Below are 24,721 nucleotides of genomic sequence, written 5' to 3' on the forward strand. Positions count from 1 at the left end.
CTTGGATGACGTAGAGTGTGAAAGATGGATGGTTGAGTATTCTCTATAATCATGTGCGGAATCTGTAGGCAACGGGACAAGATTTGTCACCGGGAGCGTTCTGATTTCTGTTGGTAGTCCGAGCAGTATGGACCAATCACGATCAAGCAGTCTTTGGTTGAATGCAGGTAAACAGTCCGTGTGGAGAACAAAAGAGACAGAACGTTTTGGACAAAACCCACCGGCTATTGTCTGACGATAATTCATCTTTTTATTGGTATACAAATAGCTTGTAAAGTGGCTACTTATGAACAATCCAGTTGTAGGAATCTTCCCTCAACCCCAGTTTCACATCTCAAGATGTTAATCAGACTGAAAACAACGAGCAGCGCATGCAAAAGGAAGTCTTGGCCTGAATCTCCTTCGGCTACATCGGAACCAGAGAAATATAGCCCCTCGCCTCCGCAGACTGACAGCTGATGGGTTCAGAGACAGATGGGTGAGTAACACCTTCAAGTTTGAGACTGAAGACCAAGATCTGCTTCCTGCTTCAGCCATTCATGTTGGCCTTTTCTTACTTTCCCTTTGCTGAACAGATGCCAGTTGCCCACCTTAAACACACCTGAACTAAGATGGTGTTGCCACATGCAGATGCTGAAGGACTGATAAATATAAACTGAATATATGAATATGAACTGTCACTGAATATTAATCAAGATTTCGCATAGTTGTCATCATCAATGCTCTGTTTGACAGGAGGGTTGACAACTCCCATCATAATCAGGCCATTGTCCAGCATGACCGTTACAGTTTGTTTGCTGGAAATATTTCTGACTAAAGGTCTCTGAATACCTCCAACAAAATGGCTTTAGAATCACCAAAGACACTTCATCCCCAGGAAGCTGTAGAAAAATGTTAACTTCGCTCGAGCTAAAAGTGAGTTCAGGCCCCGGAGCTCTTCAACAATTAATGAGAGATTTCTAATGATGGACCCACATTTATGAATAATCCATGTCTCAAACCGCAGGAGTTAGCATAGCCTCGAGGGAGATCAACAAGCAGGCTTATTGTAATTATTATCGTTCGTATTTTATTTATTTATTTTGCATGTCATGCATATGAACCTTTGCTGTCTTTGTACCCTCTGATGAAGTCTGTTTGCATTTGGCTGATTTCAAGTCTCAAGCCACGCATGAATAAATAGTTAAGCCAACAGTTTCTATGTCATTGGCAGAAATGAATCACTGAGGTATGGTTTTCATCATTGGTGATCTATTATCCCGTGTTCACATTCAAACACATTTCTTGACAATCACGAGAACACTGAAGTCAATGGTTCCAGCCTTTCAAATGAACAGTTGCCAATGTAATGTAATTCAATATTAAATAAGAACAATCGCGACCTTGAACTGGAACTTCTTTACATTACATATTTTTACAGCTCTTTGGCAATTTTATAGCACCGTGGAGTGTTTTCACATTAACATCACAGGAAGGATTACTGCTGTGGATTAGAGGGGCTGAGTCATGTGTGGGTAGAGCAGGTAAGCAGAAGCAGAAGTGTTGCTATGGTGTTGGACTTGAAAGTACTCTTTATGTTTCAAGACATCAGACTTGCGTAGGCAAAGTCTGTGCGGTTGTCATCCATTTGAGGGCAGGACTCCAGTGGGACCAGAGGAGGTGGACTCTGTGTAGTCCACAATATAGTCATAGTTGATGGACAATGTTTTCCTGAGGTTGACTGTTTAATTGCAACATGCCGGTTATCTGCCCACAGAATCTTTGTTGTTGCTGCTGTTTGCATTTCTCCTGATGCAAATTTAAAAAACATACATCACCACAGAAATGCACCGGTGATGTTGTTGTCTTGTTTCTCTTGTGTTGCAGATGCATTTTGTGGTGCAATGCTGTGTTGTATAATGACAATAAATGATCCCTAAATATGTTATCAGATTACTTTCTGACTCCTGCAGACACCTGAAGTGAGCAACACAACCCCCATAGCTCAGCTCTGAGAAACAAAAGTAAAGGCTACAACACACACACACACACACACACACACACACACACACACACACACACACACACACACACACACACACACACACACACAAACAGCATAAACACATGAGCAGTTCAACCCAGTGGGTTGAACATACTCGCTGGTATACAGCATGTGTACAAAAAAGTCCCATCCAAACATCTTTCAAAGCAAAATGTGAACCAACTCAGTTCACAAATTGTTTGCCCTCTCTGCCTCGAAACTTGGTGTGCTTACAAATAATACGTTTAAGAGCCAATATACCTGAGGATGGACCCACCAGATATCTGGACTCAAGCAAGAGAAGGAAGGAAAGAAAGAAAGAAAGAAATGCTTCAGTTGGTAAAAGGGAAAATGTGGATATGTATGCAATTACAAAAGTGCATTGCATAAAAGGTGGCTGGTGCAGCATAATGCTCTCACTTTAATTGATTTGCTGCTGCCTACATTATATCGATGTGCTAGCACTTGTTCCTGATGCTCTCTCTCTCTCTGCTCACTGCTGCTGTCCCTCAAAGTCTGATAGGATCTTGACATGGTTTAAATTAAAACAAAAATCCACCTGTCTTTGAACTCCTGCCACGATCCAGATTCATTATCTTACTCATAGTCCCTGTCAGTATGAAATGATAATTGACCAGACTGCTGTCGCTTTGAAATGTTCACTTGCTACATAGTCTGACTTAACTGAATATAGCTTTCAAGGAATGTGACATATGACCTGTATATCACCCCTGTAACAAGGATTTCATTTATATAAGTACTATTTAGCTGTTGTATGTAGATGTTCTGACATGATGACTGTTTTTTTCAACTAGACTTCATGTTAAGCGTTCACATGCACAAAAAGACATCAAATATTAAAGTTACTGTGAGGAACCGTATTGCTTGGCCTGCTGGAGGGAAAGGAGGTAACCAGGACGAGCAGACTGTTAGACAACTGCTGCAGTAAAATTGGTTTGTTTTTTAATGGGAATTATAAGCACTACTACCTTTATCCACAGGGACCGCCAAAATCAACACAAAATGTAAATTCCTCGTAGTAACTTCAACAACCGTATAAAAGGCAGAAATTGCTGGTAAACCAGCCGTGCACATCTGCGTAGTATGGAAGTATGGAAGCATCCTAATAAACTCTTAAGCACTCAGAATAATTAGCGATTGCATAACCTGAAACGCCGCCAAAGGGTTAAAGCCCAGTTTTAATGTCATTTAGGCATTACTGGGCTTCAGAATTGGGCTGTATTCCAAAAGGACAATTTAAGAGAATTACTGAAAGCACATTAAGTTGTCAAGATACCCATTCCATCAATGAAACCCCAAAGAAACATTGTGCATGGCTTTGTTCATCTGCTGCATGCATATCCTAAATGACTAACACAGGGCAGCTGAATTACACAGTGTGCGTTCTTTTAAGGTGAACAGTGAACTGTGAACAGTGCACTGTGTGGGCACATGCACAGAAGTTCTCTGTGACATACTAGCAGCGGCTTTCTGATTTGATTACGTTTGTAAAGGGCACAATTATTTTTGCTTGGAAGAGGTGAGAAGAATGTGTTACTTTCATTGGGGTTATTCTATTTATATTAGAGCATGTCGGCTTTATCGGCATCACTGCCATCATCATTATTCAAAGCAAAAATAAAACAATGCGAGCACTCAAAGACCTTCTGGCATATGGGTACATCAGCATCTTATAAAAATGTAGTGTATTAATGGTTTGAAGTGATGTTCGCTTTGGAAGGAATCCTTAAACAAATCACCCACTGAAGAGTTAAGACAATGAAATGCCTCTCAGTCATCGTCACTTTCTTAGAGCAAAACCACACATCCTAATGACTTAACATATTAGTCTTCAAGACTCCGCCGGTTACTATGTACTTATATTCAGAAATATTTTTTGGCGGGTACATGTTCAAAGCAATAGCTTAAGTGTTCACAATATATATTCCTGAGTATAGCATGTCTATAATTGGAATTCAGTGATTTAAACGGTTTATTGGCTGGTTGATTTCAGACTCTCTGCTTTGGAGTCCAATACTCTTCAACAGTTAGAAGGTAGAACACGTAGGATTGTATTTTTGGCGTATTCAGGTATTGTTTCACATGAGCAGAAAACACACCAATAACTTTAATGTACTCAGAGTCTCTGTCTGTATTTACAGTCCCCGGTCTCTCCCACTGTGTAACACAATCTAATATACCCACCTGGTGACACTTTTGTGTGTTGTTCTTGCATGGATTTTCTTACATTTTTAAAACTTTTCTTCAAGCAAACAATGACTACTTTCAGTACCCTGTAGTCACATTATAATGCACTGCAACAGTGATTATAAAGCATGATAAAAAGTATGAACCTTGTAAAAAAGCAATGTCAGGAAGTGACCAGCTATTATGAAGTATGATACTTGATCTTATGAGTCATTATAAAATGCTTTAGAATGTGTTATGATTGTTTATAAAGCAGAAAATAGATATACTAAATATCACTATTTCACCTATGTTACTTCAGGTGCAGTCCTTGTCAGTGTAAATAACTAGACCTCAAATGTTAGAACTTCAAATAAATTCAATAAACTGACTTGGATGTTGTTAAGCCTTCCAGAAATACACAGAACATGAGATTGTAGGCGTTGTCAGCACTTGATTTGTGCCACAGCTTTACTGATAGCCGTAGTTATTGGTTTAGCACCATCAAAGCATCTAACTCCATATTTAGATTGCAGTTGTTGGCAGTGTACCAAGGCAGAGGTGATGTAAAGAGACACATCTGATATCCACGATATGGAGTTTTTCTGGCAGCTGATGAACAGTTACTAATTTGAAAATGCTAAATCAGTGGAGTATCCTACTCTTTTAAGTGTAGACATCTTTTAAATAGCCTTTTTTTTGTATTTTGTATCTTAATTATTACTTTACATTTTAATGTAATTCCTATCTCAACAAACAAATATCCCCAAACTGTGTCAAATGTTCTCTTGAAAGCTTGTGGGTTTGCTCGCTTAAAACCTTCGACTAAAATGTTTCTCATTTCCTGCCAAAGATCGACACACAAGCCAGTTTACAGTACAGAAAGCCAGATATGAGGAAGAGGTGGCCTCACTCTGCACAAGTCACTGTACCCGGCCTCTGCTGTGTTGAAGATTATGTAACTGCTACAAAAGGTAATGCTGTCAGATTGGACAGAACAGTCCTCACTCTTTCCTTCAGGTCCATTGTAACATGTAGAATCTTTGCATTCAGTTAAAAGCGATACATGGGAGTGCTACATTTGCTTGCATTGGTATTGTCTTTGTTCTTTACTGGGAAAGCCCAGACTGACCTCATCCGCTTTCTGAAAGTCTGGCCAGAGCTGATGGACACTGACTGAGCATAAATATTCAAGCTCATGTGGCTCCATCTGTGCTGCCAAATTAGAAACACCATTATCATTCCACACCTACTTGTGATTGAATCATAATGTTGTTTGTGCTTCAACAACACAATGACGTTTCTAAAAATGCACCGTTATTCAACACAAGAAAGAAAAAAAGGTGTTTTTACATGATGCAGAAATGTAGAGCAGAGATTTGCAAGAGTCAAGTCTTGCATTTCTTATGAGTAGGAAAATGAATCTATATGATCACAAACATGGGGACTCAACAGATGAACACCATGAAAATATAAACATTATCCCAACATTTCAACAAAGGAGACATTATCCAATGTTACATAATGTCAGCTAAAATGTCATTTCTGTTTTAACTTATATGTTGTGAGTATGCAAAGGGTAGTTGTACATGTACCGTATTCATTATTGAATATGTATAATGTTGTCTTGTGCGGTTACAAAAGCTTAATTATTTTTGACTGAATATAATCATCAGTAGAAAACATAAGTGTTTTTTAATTAAAGTCTCTTGCTCAGAAATGCCCGAGGCAGCCTCTAATCTCAAAGCAGCATGTTGTTGAGAATAGGGATATGTTATTTTCAGGTCAAAATTGAATTCTCTGGTTCCCATCAGAATCAAAGACCTGCGAAACGGCTTCTTCATGTTTTCAATTTGGCTTCTTTTTCTCAGATGTTGTCTGATGTTTCAAGTACTGGGTGTAGGAACTTTTTTCATGTTAACGGTTATCTAACCGCTATCTAACCGCGGAAAGGCGAACAGAACGCCTTTCCAATACAACCTGTTTCTACCAACCTGTTCCAGGAGAGGAAGAACTTAACTGACTTCAGCTGAGGTCTGGAACCTGTCCTCTGGAAGAGGGGCGGGGGGGGGGGAGAGAGAGAGAGAGAGAGAGAGAGAGAGAGAGAGAGAGAGAGAGAGAGAGAGACAGAGAGAGAGAGAGAGAGAGAGAGAGAGAGAGAGAGAGAGAGAGAGAGAGAGAGAGAGAGAGAGAGAGAGAGAGTTTAGTTAGTTAAGAGTGTGGCAAATTCCACATTAAACTTTAAGTAAATATTTAGTTTAGCAAACCCTTAATTTAGGATTTAGTTAAATATCAATTCAGGAAAACCTAACATTTTGTGAAATATTTAGTTTAGGATCAACTTGTATAATGTCATAAAATGCATTTGTGTAAAATCCCACTGAACTGCAAACTCTAGACTTAAAACAAGTACTGGAGACAGAGTTAGGATGCAAACTTGACATGGACATGTCCCCGAAAAAAGAGCATTAGTTGCTGTCTCTGCTCAAAACAAACGGTGGAATGTGAGCTTTAAAATGGGCTTTTCAATAATGTAAGTAAGGTCGTGACCCTGCATGTCTTGCAACGCCTTGTGACCAAACTGGAGCAGAGTTTACCAGAGGACAGGGAGAAGAGTGGGGCAAGAGTGATGTGATGGGGTCAGTGGATCTGGGAAGTCCTTGGGAGGTATTTGAAGACCTGTAAAATCTTGTTCTTCATATTGGACAAGGAGTCCGTGTCAGTGCCACAGAGTGTTGGCAAGGTGGTCACAGTGTCAGAGTGTACAGATACTTCAAAGAGAACAACATGGTTGCATTTATGTACTGAGAGCCTGGAGGTTACAAAGCAATGCTTTGGGTCTCTCAGCTACAGAAAAGAGAAAAGAGTGGCCTTAATTCACAAAAAAAGAAAAGAATCGATGTCGTTCGACATCTTTCATTGAGAGATAAGGGGATTATATTCTTTTAAGTGTAAGCTGGCAATGTGTGATGCAAAAGGAGGAATCTCTGTGCGAAAAGCGCTTCACTTCGGATTTGGCTGCAGGTTATGAATTAAGCTGTAGCTCCACAGTCCACTACATCATCTGTCCTTACTAGGGGAACCATTATTACAGAAGGGACAGCCCAGAGGCCAGTTATAGATAACAATAGGTCTTTAGAGGTATGAGGGAGCTTAACAGCCCCGGTTGATCAACAGATCAATCAGGCAGCTATGAGCCAATTCTGAACAATTGCTAGCAGAGAGTCCTTTAATATTATGCTGGCTATGATTCACACATTTAAAACCACAAGAGAAGAATTAAATGCATTCTTTCTATTGCAACTCAGAAAAGGAGCCCCAAACCTTTGATGACGGAGGTATCTCCGTGGCATGTCCCTGAATTCATTATGTTGACTTTGCTGCTTTTACCAGCTGCAAAGCTTGTGCTATTTTTCTCCCACAGTTAGACATCGTTAATGTCACTAATTAGACGTCGAACAGACAAATATTTGGGCAAGTGTGTGCTTTGCAGGCACTGGTGGCCACAAGGCAATCTAATTTAAATCAAGTTTCAACAACTGCAGCGGCCAGGGACACATGTAATGTGATTCACAACCAATAGAGACGAGGAGACGAAAACAAAATAAGAAGCACGCATTTTAAAATCATTGTTTCCTGTTGCAGAGGGAGCAACCTATCAACAGTGTGCTGGGTAACATGCAGGAGAAATGATTTTACAATATGATGTTATGACACAGTAAAAATGTATTGTTACCAGGAACATTCTTAGTGTTGATGTACCAGCATTTAGTCAACATCAAAAGCTAAAATGCTTTGGGTTTCTACTCGTCACCTAGCCGTCACCTCATTATTTTCACCCAGCAAGCAGAAATCTGACTGGTATGATGAGATCAATCCTGAGAATTCAAGGAATCGTTTGATATTTCAGTAAATGCGCTTTATTCATGGGTTGCCTGAAGAAAAAGTTCAGCAGAGGCTACGGCAATGGAAGTTGCTCATAAAAAAAAGTATTGTAAATATATTTAAGTTATTGCAATTCTTTGAGGTACAAGAATGTGTGTCCCACATTTCATGGCAATCCATGAGATGTTTCACTCTAAACTAGGAGATTACCAAAGTCAGTAGCTTTCATCCTCTTTGGACGATGATTGCCTGTCCAAAATTGATTGGCAATCCATCCAATAGTTGTTGAGATATTACAGTCTGGACCAAACAACATGATAAACGTAAGATCAATTATTTTTCTGCTGAACAGGAGAGAAAAATTTCAAACAAAGAAAGCAGCTGCTACTTTGACATTAACCGAAGCAAATTACGAACCAGATGCAGAATAACACTTAAATAATGCAATGAAATACACTCAAATTCCACAGGACCACAGGAGGTTCTCTTACCATCATGAATATAAAAAAAACATTGTTTACAAAAGTTAAATTGATGCAGTATCTATTTTTTTTAAAATCTTTTTAACTGACATTTTACTTGCCGTATCCCGGCTCAGCGTCTCAAAGGTCACAGACTTCTCAAACAAAAGTATTCCACTGCGGTTCCACTGTTCGTTTGTGCCTTTTTCCTGACTGAACTGATTAGAACTCAACGCGCAGTGAAAAGCACATTTTAACACACCAAACACATGCTAATCTCTCTGTAACAAAGGGTGAATGTTAATTGAGCAAAGTTTATCACGATGATTCATTTAAATGACAACAATATGTTATGGTCGATAAAATGATCATTTCAAATGCCTTCCTATTCAGTACCTCTCTCACCTTCATGACCTCCCCCAAAGAGGGAAAATGTGCTCTGAATTTTAAATCAGCAATATGACGATCCGTATTGTGCAAAGGTCGCAAGGCCTCATTTTTGATTTAGCCTTTGAGACTGTGACTGGCTGCCGCGTCATTATGAGCAAACTAACTTTCAAGGTTTAGCAGGAGATCCGTGCAGAAGCCTCAGCATGCGTTTGATGACATTCAGACTTCCGGGTGTCACTTAAACTATTCATTGAAATGTATGATCTAATTTGAATGGAATGAAAATGCCATCTGTGCAACAAGATTTTCATGATTTATTGATTTAAAAAGACCTGAGCCTTTGAAGAGCTCGATCACATCTCGTATTTTTCACTCCATCTGCCATGATGATATGCCAGCTTTTATACACTGACTTGTTTTTTCTGCATACATGTTGTTTTTACATTTTCCAAACTCTTGCCACGGTGATATCTTTCTGTGTACAGAGTGGAAGCCCGTCTGTCGAGAGACAGTTTACTTTCTGAGCTCATGCACACTAGAAAATAAAAAATAAATCACTGCCAGCAGCAAATTTCACTAATAATGTAAATTCAGCGCCTAATTGGCAGCGCACCAGCTGTTTCTCATCAAAATAATGAGTCTGTTTTTCTTTTATGAGAATATTATCTATCTTCTTTAAGCTCAGCTTCAGTATTTCGTGCCTTCCATTGAAGCAGTGTGTCCTGATTACACTGCTACAGCCTGAGGTTCCCAGATAGAGATCCAGTCTGAACCTGCCTAACGTTGACAGCCGCCAGAAAAGACACAGGGAGGCTTTTACCCCCAACAGCCAGCTCTTGACAAGCTCAAGACTGATTGCCTTTGTTGGTCAAAACAATGTAGACCCCTTCCACCTCGTCTTCATCCTCCTTAATGGCTCACTGCACATTTTGATTGTATGCAGATGAGGGAACCTGAAGAAGTCTGTTTTTGTGCACATGCATATAGCCGCAGGATCGTAGATCTGCCACTTGACTGCTACGTATTAACGATTTCAGGGACTCCAACTCTTACACGTGCACTGAGCAATATCAAAAGGTTCAAATGTATTTTATTTTCTCAGTCTCAAAGAAGGCAGACGTGGTCAGCTTGCAATTCTTGTTGGTATTAAATAAAAGAGGCTTCTGGCGTTGTGCTTTTGAGATTGAATGATAGCCACTCAGTGGCATTAATGACTTGCTCATGGCTGATGAGATGAGATGGATTCAACTTGTGCTGTGTTTGAAAGTAAAGATAGCCAGGTGCTAATTAAGTCCTCGTTTTATTTTAATGACAAAAACATTTTTAAAGTATCACAGATCAATATCAGTTTGGTGCTCATCGGTACGACGTTGATATTTTCTTCAGGGTTTACATGAAAATGTCAAGAACTTGAGGTACCAGAGATTACCAAAGTCAGTAGCTTTCATCCTCTTTGGACGATGATTGCCTGCCCAAAATTGATTGGCAATCCATCCAATAGTTGTTGAGATATTACAGTCTGGACCAAAGTGGTAGACTGACCGACCAACCGGCTGACAGAACATGGCTATCCATAAAGTTATGTCTCTAGTGCAGGGGTTCTCAAAGTTATGATGACTGAGTGCCAATTTAGGGAGCCAGCAAATAATCCGTGGCCGCACAGGAAGTCATGGGATTTGTCTCAATATGGCGTGACACTCCTGAGGCGCAGCTACCGGTAGATGCCGTGCTACCAGCTGGTTTCTACCAGTTCTGATTCCTGAGCAGACAGACAGCACAGTTTGACGCAGTAGCCGAGTCGTGTCTTAACTGTTGACCGTTGAAAGTGAAAGTATTGAATCGGAGTGCAGATGATTAGAATATAATGCATGCATTGTATGTACTTTCGTGGGCCGCCCCAAATGGGCCGCCATTGCTTTGTTCTCTTGTGGCTAAAAATATGAATTTTTTAGCTCAAGAAAGGTTTGGCATAAAGTCACTGGCTCAAATGTTCTAGATTTAGACAAATGTAACACGTGTGAAATACTTCTGACAATTGCGGTGTTGTGCACCAGCATATAAACCTTATGGTCATCCCCAGTGAGTTTTCATGTAAGATGAGATACATTTTAATAATGAATTTAGAGCACTCATGCATGGCTTATTTTCCTCCACAGAAGTAGTTTTGCATGCAATGGTGTATGTGGAGAGACCGGACACGGAAGGTTCACAGTCTATTATGTGATTGATTATCACAGCATATGTTCCCTATGTTTAGTATTTTACACATCCCTTATTTGTTTGCATGGACATACCTTGCACGTAGTCACCGCCTCGCTTCTCCCACAGATTGTCTGGCACCTGTACGTATTGTTCCTTGCATACTGTTATTGATTACTGCACAGGAGCACATTCAACATAAATGTTCCTGACAATCAGTTTTCCAAAAATAAATCTCCAAAAAGTGATGTGATGCATAGAAATTAGAAGTTTATCATTTTGATATAATAAAGTGGGGATTGTATCTGGACCGCACAGTGTGACAAGCTACTCTTCTGCTGTTTAGGAGCCAAAGCGGCCTCACAGCATTACTTTATTTTCACCAACACAAATACAATTGACTTGACTCATGGAAACAGTAATGTTTCTTCTCTGTTATTTTCTAGAACAAGAATGTGATTCATTCATTCTCGTTGCCCTTTCCTTGTTGTGATCATTTGAAGTGGTTCTTATGGCTTTGCAGTGCACACTTATGCACTGATTCTTGTCTTCCTTGTCCGTGTGTCTCAGCGCGATGGAAGATTTCACACATCCTCAAGACTGAAGAGTCCATTCCAAGAAATGAGAGCGCTGTCTACATAATGCAGTTGTTATTTCTGCCTTTTAAACCTTGAAGAACATGAAGAATAACTCAACTTCTACAACCACATAATTCCTCTTACTCATGATTGCAGACATGTAGCCAACCTTGAGTAGACCTGCATAATGTCTCCTAGCTGGGTTGTTCAAATTCTACTCGACCATACTGCAGGACTGATAAATAACTATGCTGAATATTGAGGTGAAGGTGAGCCCAACCCCAGTGCAGGCATAACACATTGATTCCTGTACCTTTAGACAGTCAATGACAGCTTAATTGAATGTTTCCTTACGCATTTATTACTGAAAAAATGAATTCTCAGGGTTTGACTTTTAGTCCGCACAATGACAAAAAGAGCGTCTATTACTTAGTGGTTACAAGTGTTTTTAGTTTTCCGATGTATTTGTTACTTTTGATGCAACATTAAATACTCTATGGGTACATTTTACAATCAGCAGTAAAGTTAACTTTTTAAACTATTTTTTCCAATCTACTGCCGTGAGGGTATAATAATGTTTATGCTGCATATTAGCTGTTCTCTGTACATTTTGTGATGGAAGTGGCTTTTTAATATATGTGTGAATGTGTGTTTGTGAGATATAGTCTAAAGTTTACTTCCAGACAACTGAAATGGGTCGTGCCTTTAAGTTAGAGAACATTTTAGACTGTAAATAAAATCCAAGGGACAGAGACCCATATGAGGCAAGCAGCAGCATGCTCATTCGCACTCAGGTTTTATAAATCCCTTTAATGAGATTTTTTTCATTTGGTGTGACAGCATCACCAAATACTCTGAGGCATTCTCTGAAACTTCTATTTGGACTTTAATTTAATGCCCAGGCTGTTATGGATTTGATGTTGAAAAAAAGAAACAATGAAAAAGGAAAGAAAATTTGAAATGTGACAGAGAAAATTATATAATTGAAAATGGAATCATGGAGCCCCTAAAGAGAGCGCACTAATTAGCATAATAATGAATACTCATGTGTTATTGTGTAGTCCGGTACATGCTGTTTGACTACACTTTGAAATGGATTGTTCCTGGGCTTTGATCCTCTCGCTGTACAGCTGATGACTTTGCACTGGGCAGAATGACAGGGAATTAATGAGAGACCATCTCTCTCACATCACAGTTCTCTGCAAAACACATCTGTTCCCCTGGAGTGTCATCACGTGATGCAGCTGTAAAATATGTGGGAGCGAGTCATCAATGCAAAAGAGCACCAATGGCTAACGTTACCCACCAGCCACCACTTATTTAGAAATGAAGTGGGCTTATTTGTATGCTCAGTTGGTTTTCTCTGCACAGGGGACAACTGGAATGATATCCTAGCAGCGGAAACAACTAATTGAAAATGTACCTAAATGTTGAATAGCTGACTAAAAACCAATTGTCTAATTTATCAATTAAATAACATGCCTTGCCTGCCCATATGTCTGCCATCAGCAGATCTGATATTCACTGAGGCGAACAAGCTTTTTTTTGCCCTTGACCTGAATGAAATATTCAGTCGATAAACACACACACACACACACACACACACACTGATCTGGTGGAACACATGCACATGCAGCACGAGTAAGCTTTAGGCGGGCAACAAGCAGACATCTTCATCTCCAGCGGGCAGAGTCGTCGGGGTCGCCATTGTTCTGCTCTGACCCACTGCAAGCGGCAGAGACACCTGCATCATTTGAATGCTTTCATCGCATGGAGCCTCAGACGCACGAGGAAGGATTACTGTGATTGCATCTGTCCCGCTCCAGTGATATCTGTCTGCGTGGCGGCATCGCAGGGTTACGTAAGTCTGTGATTGAAGAAGCCACCGTAGATTTTAACGAAGCTACAAAACAAAACCGTAGTCCGGAGAGAGAAAGGTAATTACAGATTTTTTGTCTCCCCTGATAATCCAAGTTGAAAAGCAATTTCATGTTGAGGGTTTGAGATAATATCTCACTTTAATCACATTTAGGTCACAGAGATGTAGGAAAGAAAGATCTAAAACATCGAAAATTGGGTTTTATAGGAGTTCAGAATGGCAGTATTTCAAAAAGGAATCTAAAAAGACTACTTTTCTGATGAAAATTAAAGGAATAGTAAGACATTTTGGGAAATAACCCTATTTACTTCCTTGCCGCCATTTAGATGATAAGATTGGTGCCACTCTCATATCTGCACGGTAAATATAAAGCTACATCCAGACGTCAGGCTTAGCACAAGAACGGGAAGCGGGGGCACAACAGGTAGCCCAACACTTAGCATAACACTTAAAACCACAAAGTTATGTTTTTACATTTAGTGTTTTGTGCAGATTAAATAAATTCGATAAAATCTGTTTAGAAATGTTTTACTTTCCCGATGCTGATTCAGATACCAGAACTGCCATATCAGCCATTTTGTTCAAACAATATATACAATAAATTCATTAATTCAGTAATTTTCTTTTTTTACAGCTGCATACTAATAAACCTACATGGAAAATAATTTTTCAGTTTAAAATATTGTCAATTTGCTGACGTTTTACAAGATCTGGCTAACGAACACTCTCGGCTAGCAACTGCCCGATTGGAACTGCGCATGTGCAACTCTCTACAGAGATGAGACAGAAGTGACACGGCTCACTCGTTAGCTTCCTCCATCACTTATTTCTGATGCAGTCATTTTTTCGTAGCCGACGAGTGAGCCGTCTCGCTTCTTTCTGATCTCTGAGAGTTACACGTGCACAGTACCGATCAGCCAGTATGTACGGATCGGGTAGCAAGTGACATGTCAGTGTTGTTGTTCCTGTGTAGCGTAAATTAGGTGATGAACGATATGATCTCTTGATATTGGATTGGTGCTTAGACTCACCCAGTCGTTGATACCCGATTCAACATTTTGGGCTTTATCAGAGACCGTTCCATTACCTGTATCGGAACAGCTCCAACTCTGTTTCCAGTGTTTATGCTGAGCTATGATAACCAGCCGGGTGGAATCAATCTGTTCATCTAACTCTCGGCAAGAAAGATAATATGCATATTTCTCAAAATGTCAAACTTTTCTTTTAATTCACTTAATATCAGGATTAGAGTAGACAAATATGGTTCCATACATGCTGAGAAAAACAGTGCTTTATGTTTCATGTGCTGCAGGAGCCGATTGGCTTTTACAGCTGAACGCCTCCATATGCTGCATGCCTCACACATGAGAGCTGGAGGCCGGAAACAAGGCAGGAGCTGTTCTCAGCGGTCCTCCCTACATGCTGCTTCCGTCTCTGGGGCTCTTTGGTTTGCATTAAAACCCTTCCTCTGTTTCCTATAAACTCCCACATTTACTCCACTTTCTAGGAAACAAAGCCTTTACCGTGAATGAATTTGTCTTAATTATCTTCTGTAACTTTCAGTAAAAACCTCTCATTTTCAGAAGAGTGTAGGGAAAATAACACTGTGATGTAACGAGCAACTAGCTTTTGCCGGCAGCAGATTATTCATTCGATCATTGTACCAATACCAGCTGCTGATTATAGCTGCTGATTAGCGTATTCGACACCTTTGTAAATACTTCATGTGGAAGTATTCATAACTCTTCCTGGCACACTCAATAGTACCACGGAGTTACAGCAATTTTCAAAAATGTACAGTAATGATTAAATACGCTGCTTTTGCAAGCTTACTTTTGATTCCTTGACATTAAGCCTTTCAAGACGCCAGAAGAGACTTTCTGATGTTTTTTCCCTTTGACTTCTCTACAGTCTCCTTTAAGGGAGACCCCCCCAGCGATGTAGTCACTTGATTCAAAGTGTTTTCCTCTGAGAGCAGCTCTTTCAGGAAGTGGTGTCTGATTATCTCCCCTTGTCACAATTCTAATTAAAGCTAAGTTCAGCATTACGGGGGACGCACAGATGTTTCTGATGGTAAGATTCAGGTGTTACTCCTGTTCGGCCACGAACAAACGACGTGATGTGCAAGAAGTGAAGGGAGCAGATTGTATGTGGAGTGTAAGGCCTGAGAGTGCTTCTCTGGGATTTTATTTAAAATTTTAGTCGCAACATAGGAGTATCGCTCTGACTACTGCTGTGTTTTAACATGGCTCAGTGTCTCCATGCAGGCTTTCTGGAATAGCAACAGAGTATTACCGACAGCAGTAAACACCTCATGAAATATTTCAGTTAAACAAGAGGGACCTGAGGAGTGATCAATAATTCATGTCACCGTCAGTAAAACGTAAACACTGTGGAGCTACTGTCCAGTCAAACATACACACACTATCTTGTGTGTCAGACTACAGCACGGAAAGATGTCTCGGAAGCCTTACAGAGCAGCCAACATTTATAGATTCAACCAGGTTCACATCAGTGCATGACCCAAACAGCCAAAGTGGTCTGTTTGTATTATGTGACAGCAGCTCAAACCTCTTATGCATAAATTCACTATTCTTTGTGAGTGAAACAGCCTTCATGCTGATGTCACAGATCAGTAACTGGAACTATATAAAAACCTTTCTGTGCCAACTCAATATTTGTATGACATTGTGTTGACTAAGTCCAGAGTGGCCAGATGACAATTAGCAGTTTGTGCTGCACAAGCCTCATGCATTCAATTCAATAATTCCATAACTGTGCTTGATTGTAAACGGTATGATATTCGCTGAAAGGGCAAGGAGAATAAGTTAGTTGGAGTTTGGGTGCGGCAAAAGTTAACATTCACTACAATCATTATATCACACGATATATCATTGATTGACAAAAACAAGTTTCTTGAATTCCACATTCTAGTTTAATTAAGCAACCCTGCTGGCCTGAAGCCATCTGAGCCCTTCAAATTAAAGCACAGAGCTTTTTCAAAGGGCTACACAGATTATTGAAAACCCATTTTGTCAAAAACCCTCTGGTGCTAAACTTGGCAATCCAGTTAGAAGGCACAGCAAATGGTTGTTTCCAATATTTTGGATGACTTGGCCAATATAAAAGGTACGCATCCGCATGTAATAAGACTCCATGAATAAATTCCTGTGTTAATGAGCAGTAATTAACATGTCAAGCTAATAAGCTTATGAGGGATTTTGTGCTGCGTCAAAACCTGAATGAAAATTTCAATTTATTTGTGTGCGTCAGTGTCGTACTTTTATTGCTTTGTGGCTTCAACACCACCTGCAATAACAGCTGAACATGTGCCTGCTGCGTGCGAGTGCACTTCATGTGCCCTCTTCTCACCTTCACAGATGCAATGTTCAAAAGAAAAAAACACTTTTAGCCAGGATTTATCAAAACAATCCCTTTCTATGTACCATCTGCCAGAAATAAAAGGCCAGCTCACGACCTTTGACCCTCCTCTCTTTATTCAAGAAACTCTGCAGTAAAGTAATGAAAAGTTTGACAGGAACTGAGGTAAGTATTTCTCGAAACACTTTCCAACCTCCGCTGATCACACACTTCGCAATCTGCTCTGCGTTTTTCATTTAGACAACACGGTGTAGGCGGATGTCCTTTTGTCGGTATGTACAGCATCTGTGTGGGCTGCCTGCTGGGCTCAGCTCTCTTATGGATAGGGCACTGGGAGGCCCAGGCTCCCTGACTGCAGTCAGACAGATGCAGACTGGTGGGCGCCTCATTGCTAACTGCCTGCAGACAGACACACACGCAGCGGCCACGGTGTACCAGCACTCGCTTTGAAATGACTGCGAGAGTGATGTGAATATACAGCACATGTGCCCGAGTCGACTTCCCTGGCCTCCGACCCATCGGTCTGTTTACTTTCTGTATCATGAGTCAGATATTGTGAATGAAAAAAACAAAAACAAGACTGTGTAGGATGAGGAATGTTTCATCTGCATTTATGCATATATTATTTCCATAATGGTTTTATTTGTTGTCTGATTATGCTTCATTAGGTTACGTGTATAAAAATGAATGGTAGTAGTCATTTTGTGGAATACGCATATTTGCTTGCTTGCCAAAAGTTAGATGAGAGGATTGATTCCACTTTCGCATCCACCAACAGCAGCTGGTTAGCCTAGCTTAGCATAAAGACTGGAGACTCTGATAACGTATCATCTAATAATAGCAGCGTGTTTTTTATATCACACACAATCTAACTATAAATCAAAGAATCTCTGTCTTTCTGTCTGTCCTTCACATATCTTGAGAAACATTCATCTGCTTCACGCTTGGCTGGAGTATTGTTGGTGACCCAAAGGAGAGATTTGTCGAGGTTGGTGAAATTAAGTCATATTTCATGTTCAATATGAATAAACGAACGAGCAGTTCATTTTACATGCGAACTCTTCTCCAGTTCCATGAAGTCAACAGGAGCGGATACCCAGCTGGAAGCAGAATCTAATCAGTGTAATTCACTGCTGTGACTGTGAGTAAGCGAAGACTTGGGTGTGTTTGTCCTCCGTGAGTTAGACTGTATTTCCCCGGTAGAAGACTTGATACCAACTTATAACACTTAAAATGATGACCAGCAGCTAATTAAATGCATGCTCTACTTCATGACGAAGGTGGTTATGTTAAAACTAGAGCAATACGCATATTTGGAAATGACCAAAAATGATGTGTATTTCCCCAATGTTTCTGATCGTGAGTTACCGCATCTTGGGTGTGTTTTTCAGGGGCAGATTTAATGATTTGGAGGCCCCAGGCAAGCAATGTCTATACCTTTCACTCTTTCCCGAACTAATGTTGGTGTTGGCAGTGGTGGAAGAAGTAAGCAAAACTTTCCTCTGATGTATTTTTTCTTTGGCTTCTTTCGAGCCTCCTTTAAGGGACCCCTCAGCAATAGTCACTTGATTCAAAGTGTTTCCTCTGAGAGCAGCTCTTTCAGAAAGTGATGTCTGATTATCTCCACTTGTCACCATCCTGATCAAAGTAAAGTTCAGACATGCCACTGCTCGAGCATTATGGGGGGCACAGATGTTTCTCATTAAGAGGAGGGCTATTCAAAACTTTTTTTTCTGAAGTAAAACTATTAACTAGTAACAATATACCGCGTAGTTAAAGTCCTGCATTCGAATTTCTACTTCAGAGAAGCATGAAAGAGAAGCGTTATCAGCCCAATGTACTTAAATTTACTCTTCAAGGTAGAGCTTTCAATTCCAATATGATGCTGAACAGTTTACTGAATAATACTCATATTTATATTTTAATTGTTACACTTTGTGAGTCAAATGACAGGTACATGTAGTACTACTTGTTTTCATCTGAAGTAGATGAGTACACAGTAAAGTACACAGTCGAGTTGCATGTTTTAAGTGCTGTGAGGGCCTTTTTAAAGGTTTTTTGGGGTACAATGAGTTAGAATAGTAACATAATTCAATATCTTTCATAGCTAAACATCATAGGAAATCTATAGCTGTTTGGGACCCTTTCAGTTGGGTGCCCCAGACAGTTGCCCCCGGTGTTTTTTCCCGAATTCCGAATGGGTGTGTGGGGCAAAGTCATGGCAGGTCCCAAGGAAGCACAGTTGTTTGAGTGCTTTTCAAGAAAGCTGCAAGCAGCAACACCACCAACCAAGCATTCAGCTTCCTGAACGGGCAGCCCGTCCTTCACTACTGCGAGGATTTCCCCTCTCCTGCATCTCTGTTGGTACACCGTATATCTCTGCTGTCTGGTTGAGACGTTTCTCGAGACATATTAGATGATGAAAGACGGCATCAGTTCCACCAGATGAATAATTAACTCGTTATTTTACCCCCTTCGGAGCACGAAGCGGCTGCCAGTATGTGTGCAGACAGGTGAGAGGCTTGCCGACTGTCTGAACGATGGCATTGAGTCAGACTATCTCATGGTTTCACAGGCGTGCAGCCAAGCTTGTTAATAAAAGGCCTTAGTAAGGGAGTGCTCTGCTTTCAGAGCACTCTCAAATTTGAATAATTCAAATACAGAGGTATTGTAACATTTATGCTACATCATGAGTCACTAATCTTGTACATAAAATCATTACGAGGGAGAAATCTAAGGAAATGTTCCCCATTGTAGGGCTCTTCATGAAGCAGTCAGTAGCTCAGCCAAAGTTATTGTCATCAGCTTGCTGGAAAAGAACGTGCAAAGAAAGCGCTTTCCTTTGACTACAATGTCGAATTGTTACGATATTCAAATTGCACAAATCTGTCACAGAACTTGAAATCCGAGTCATGTCATTGTACTTGTTGGCTGTGGATAAACTGAGCCCACAGGGCTGAACACGCCTCTAAATCATGCATGTAGTGCCATTTTCCCTCGATGATGTGCATTGAATATACCGGTAGGTATATTTCCCCTCTTGCCTCCAAGCTAATGGATAGAGCAGGAGGTTCAAATAAATGACCAAAGCAGCCACACAGGCACTTAGCCATTTTTTATGATATATGTCTTGCATCCCCGGCAAAAATAATCCCACTGCGCATTCCTTGTAAGTGTATCAATATGAGCTGGACACTATTTACAGGCATAGAGCTCCGTTCCCTTGGTTGAAGGGAGCTTCTTAAACCTAAAACAGAGTAGCTCAGCTGGGAGAGCTGAAAGTACCAACATCAGGTATTTTCATCCTTTCTTCCATCTCGACCATAAATAAACCTAGTTCATTCCAGAGTCACAGGGCACAGGCAGCATGTCACAGCTGTTGGAATAGCTGTGTCTCTTTTGTAAGGCTTTTAGTGTAGGTGGTGTGTTTATCCCACCGGTCACGCTGAGGCAGCCACCATGGGGCCTCAGCCCTCCTCGTTGAGTGTTGGCTGAGTTTGCCCACGCTATGCTCTCCACTGTGCGCTGTCTGTCTCTCCCGGTACCCAAGCTGTCAAGCATCTTCACAGGACAACTACAGGAGGAGGGGCGCAGAGCGGAGACATCATTTTCACTAAATTACAGAGCAAGCATGACCCTCACACTAATTCTTTTTCCCACCCTTGGGGGAATTATGAGGTAAGTCTGACACCTTGACTGGTCCATAATGAGTGCAGACACAGGCAAAGCGGAGACAAATAAACTTCACAGAGGGTAATATCTCGACTTAAGCGACATTTCACTAGCCCTGCAGAGCCACTGATAAGGGGATAAAATCTCAAATTGGTCTGCTTGTCTTAGGCGACAGGTGATTGATATTTCAGCAGAAGAACAAAAGAAGTTTCGAACCAGCTCAATACACCTGCGCAGCTGGGCGAAATGAAACGCAATCCTTCGCTCAGTGACGACTGCAAGTCCCCTCTAGGTGCAATTTAAAACTGTTTGTGAACCTGCAGCAGGAAATTTGAGATCAATTATCATTTCAAGCAGTTTATCTGTGCTGACTAAATATTTAAATGAATGCAAATGGTACTCCCACAAAGGTTCGTGGCCATGGGATCTCTGTCGTATCCTGGTCCCACTCAGCGCTCTACCTATTGTTTAAGCAAATTATTCTTCAGAGCCAGTTTGCTCATTGCAATTCTTTGGTTCTGGCAGTGCAGGTAACAGTGGTTCCTGCAATAGAATTTTAGATGAAGCCATTAAATGTAAAGGCTTGCTTTGGAATTGGTATATTGCTGAGTTAATATCCAACGGTGGGATGTAACTGAGAACATAAACTCAAATACTGCACAGTATTTGATTAATCGATTATCAAAATAGTTGTCGATTACTTTTCTGTAGATCAACTAATTGATTAGTCGACTAATTGTTGCAGCTCTAATTTGCATACACATATGCCTGTATTACCATTGATATGGCCTGTTTTAAAAACCAGCTGTTCTTCACTGTATTGACATTTATTTATTTTCTTCTTCTATTGGTTTCCTTTTATTTACATCTTTGAAAGCTGTAAACGGGGCTGATGGCAGCGAAGACTGGAACAATAGCCGAGAGGCATCTCATCATAGCTAAGGTGCAACATTCCATCTGTTTGCCGTGTTTGTGTGTTGCGGTGAGGACAATAACAAGGTACGTTAGTTGGGCTGTTAAACGTCAACAAGCCTCTTCGGGTGCAGCTTCCTATTTCTCCCACGTAATGTTATAGTTGGTGAAGCAGCTGTAGATGTCGGTCCCACTGCTTAGCCAGTAAGATGGATGTCCTGCACTTCACTGACAGCAGATATTCCATTATATCAACCAGCAGTCACCGTCTCCTCCCCTGAATTATTGCCAGCCCTGTTACTTGCCTCAGCATCAAATTGGCTTAGCCAGTAAATGAAGGATTTGAATAAAACATTCCACCTATCTGCCTCCTTTTCTTCTGCCTGGACTTCATTTAGATTTACATGAAGCATTACCACCCTCGCCAATGCAAAACAAGTCAAATCGCCAGATATCCAAAGCAGAATCGCTGTCATTTTTTCTTCACTCTGTATTAGAGCTAAGAAAATCTATATTTCAGTTACGTTTGCATGCTCTTAACTGGATTAAAATGTCTAGGACCAGTGGTGCTGTTGGTCTGTTTTGCTCGTATCTATACCAAAGCAATACCGGGAGTGTACTGAGCAGCTGGAATTTCCCGTACAGTTCTTTTTTGGCAAAGATCCAGTAGCTATTTGTTCAAGCACTTAATAAATTCAAAAAATACATTATTCACAATTAAGTTGAAGTATCAATTTCCACTTCAGCTTTGTGTTGACACAACATTTAAAGTTGGCCCCTCCTCCCCCCGACTCAACGACACCAGAAGCACATGCCCCCTGACCGCGGCAGAGCACCACCCGATGTACCACCCGATGTACCACCTGCAGCATCACATACGGTAGCGAAAGAGAAAGCCAACCCCAGACTCACTCTTATTTTGTGAAAAGATTTGTCCACTTTGCATTTTGCCTATATTTGCCTTTTTTTCGGCGGTGTATCCACCATTTTCGTACCTTTCTCTTGGATCCATGCTTGTGCATTCGAGGGGGCTAAACACGCAGTGCCCAAAAGCTGTGTCCAGAAACATCCCGAACACAGCAAAATAAGAACAACACGTGAGGGTAGCATCTCTAGATCCAGACATCGCCACACACTAATCGGTCATAAGCGATGTGAGTCTATAACTTGTTTTCAGGGAAATTATTTTTATAATATGTATGTGTGACAATGCATGAACACATATTCGGAGAATAATTTTGTTGAACTTGACCAACTCACTCAACCTGTTTTGCGTAGGCTGAGTGAGTTCAAGTTCAACTAAATCATTGCAATTATTATTATTATTGCAAATACTCTTCAAACCTTTGTAGGCGGACATTGTTTAGACGTTCATAAAAAGTAAAATTAAATTAAAAAAAATAACAACAATCAATTCCAATTTCATCATATTATCATAAAATGTTGCTTACAGCATGAACAGACTATTATTTAGTGACATATTCATTGCTTTGTTTGCAATCTAAAACCCCTGAAAGCATCAGTTTAACTGAAAATCTCGTTAAGCCACCCAAGTGCAAAGTTACATAAAGTAAACCTTTGTATCAAAACACAAACAAGAGACAACTCTTTAAATCCAATCATGTGGTGAATAGATGCCATGGCATTACACATTTGCAATTGTCATAACAAATATATTCCCGAATATAAACTTACCTCCCACTGTATGAATCGTTAGTATGTTATAAACAGAGACTATCCAACAGGAATCAAAGCTCATACCTGAACGACGTTAAAGCGGCCGTGGCCTCAAGGTAAATTCAGCTGGGAAGGTTCATTATGAAAGCTCATCAAGCCCAACCCATCTGCTGCACCCTGAAAGGTGCAGAGTCCTCATGTTGTATCTGAGTGAAAAATAAACCCAACAAAGAGGCAATAAAAAACTAATTTCAGAAGATTATGCCCTTTCCCCATTGTATCCTAAAAAAGATGTTGCATGCTAGGATTCAGAATCGAAGCAGAAACATTGGCATTTGTAAAAAAAACATGTAGCTTTGCTTGCTCAAAAGAACAATGAGACATTTGGCTGTGACCCTTTTCTATCCTTACATCTTTAAATCTCTATGTTTTTACGTCAGTGACAGCAGCAGGCTCAAAGGCTACGGTGTGTGTATGGGGTCATGTATCAGGCTCGCCGCGGGGTCGTGAGGACATTAAGGAGCGTGATACAGTGTGTCTGTCATCCTGAGTGCTGCAGCTGCACTGCTGTGACTTCCTTGGCCGGGCTGTCCACATCCACATTTCACAGGTCCAACGTGACTGCTGCAATGAGGCATGACATTGCAGCGTCTCAGTGCCAAGTCCTCGCACAACCGCTTGCTCCCTCTCAGAGAAGAGCATCTGGAGCCTGGCTGCCGCTTCCCGACTTGCTTGGGTCATCAGACTACGTCATCAGAGAGGACATCAGGCAGCACTCTCCATGAATTAAATCTGGGACTGCATTTACACGGGGACAGGCAATGTGGGTTGAACTCTTGAGGCACAGATCCAACTCTGTCACAGATACACTGTATCTTAGGAGGGACATGTTATCTTTTCTTCAGTTTTCTATTTTCTGTTTGAGTAGGGTCACTTTGCCATGACTCCATTTAATTGGATTTTGTTCATGTGTGAACCAGCCAAAGGGAGTGTAATGAAATACAAAAACACCTGCACTGAAACATGTTTAGATCATCTCCAATGTATTTGAACCACCGTCCCGTATCACAATGTGTGTGCACAGGACCACATGTTTGGAAATTTGTATTCTGCAGGTTCTTGTTTTCAATCAATCATCATTGATGTGTATTGATTTTCTGTCACAGGGACCCAGGCTTCACCTCTTCAGTGAAGTATGGTGTACTTCAACAGCTGCCCTGGCTCCTCCCTTTTGCTGCCCCCCCCCTCCCCCATTTTATCCTGAAATTTACACAACACTGCCATCACAATGTGGCAGTTTTTACTTCTCTAAGGGGACACCTTAATGGTTTCCATTTGGAGTGCATGAACACTGTTATGACACAAAGAGATCCCATGTATTTAGAACATATAACATGTAGGTCCATGTGAATATGACAAAAATATTCAGGGGTTATAGAAAGACCCCATGTTTTCAGTAAAGCTCCCTCACATTACA

The sequence above is a fragment of the Melanostigma gelatinosum genome (genome assembly GCF_949748355.1).
Source record: "Melanostigma gelatinosum genome assembly, chromosome: 13".
Lineage (NCBI taxonomy): Eukaryota > Metazoa > Chordata > Actinopteri > Perciformes > Zoarcidae > Melanostigma > Melanostigma gelatinosum.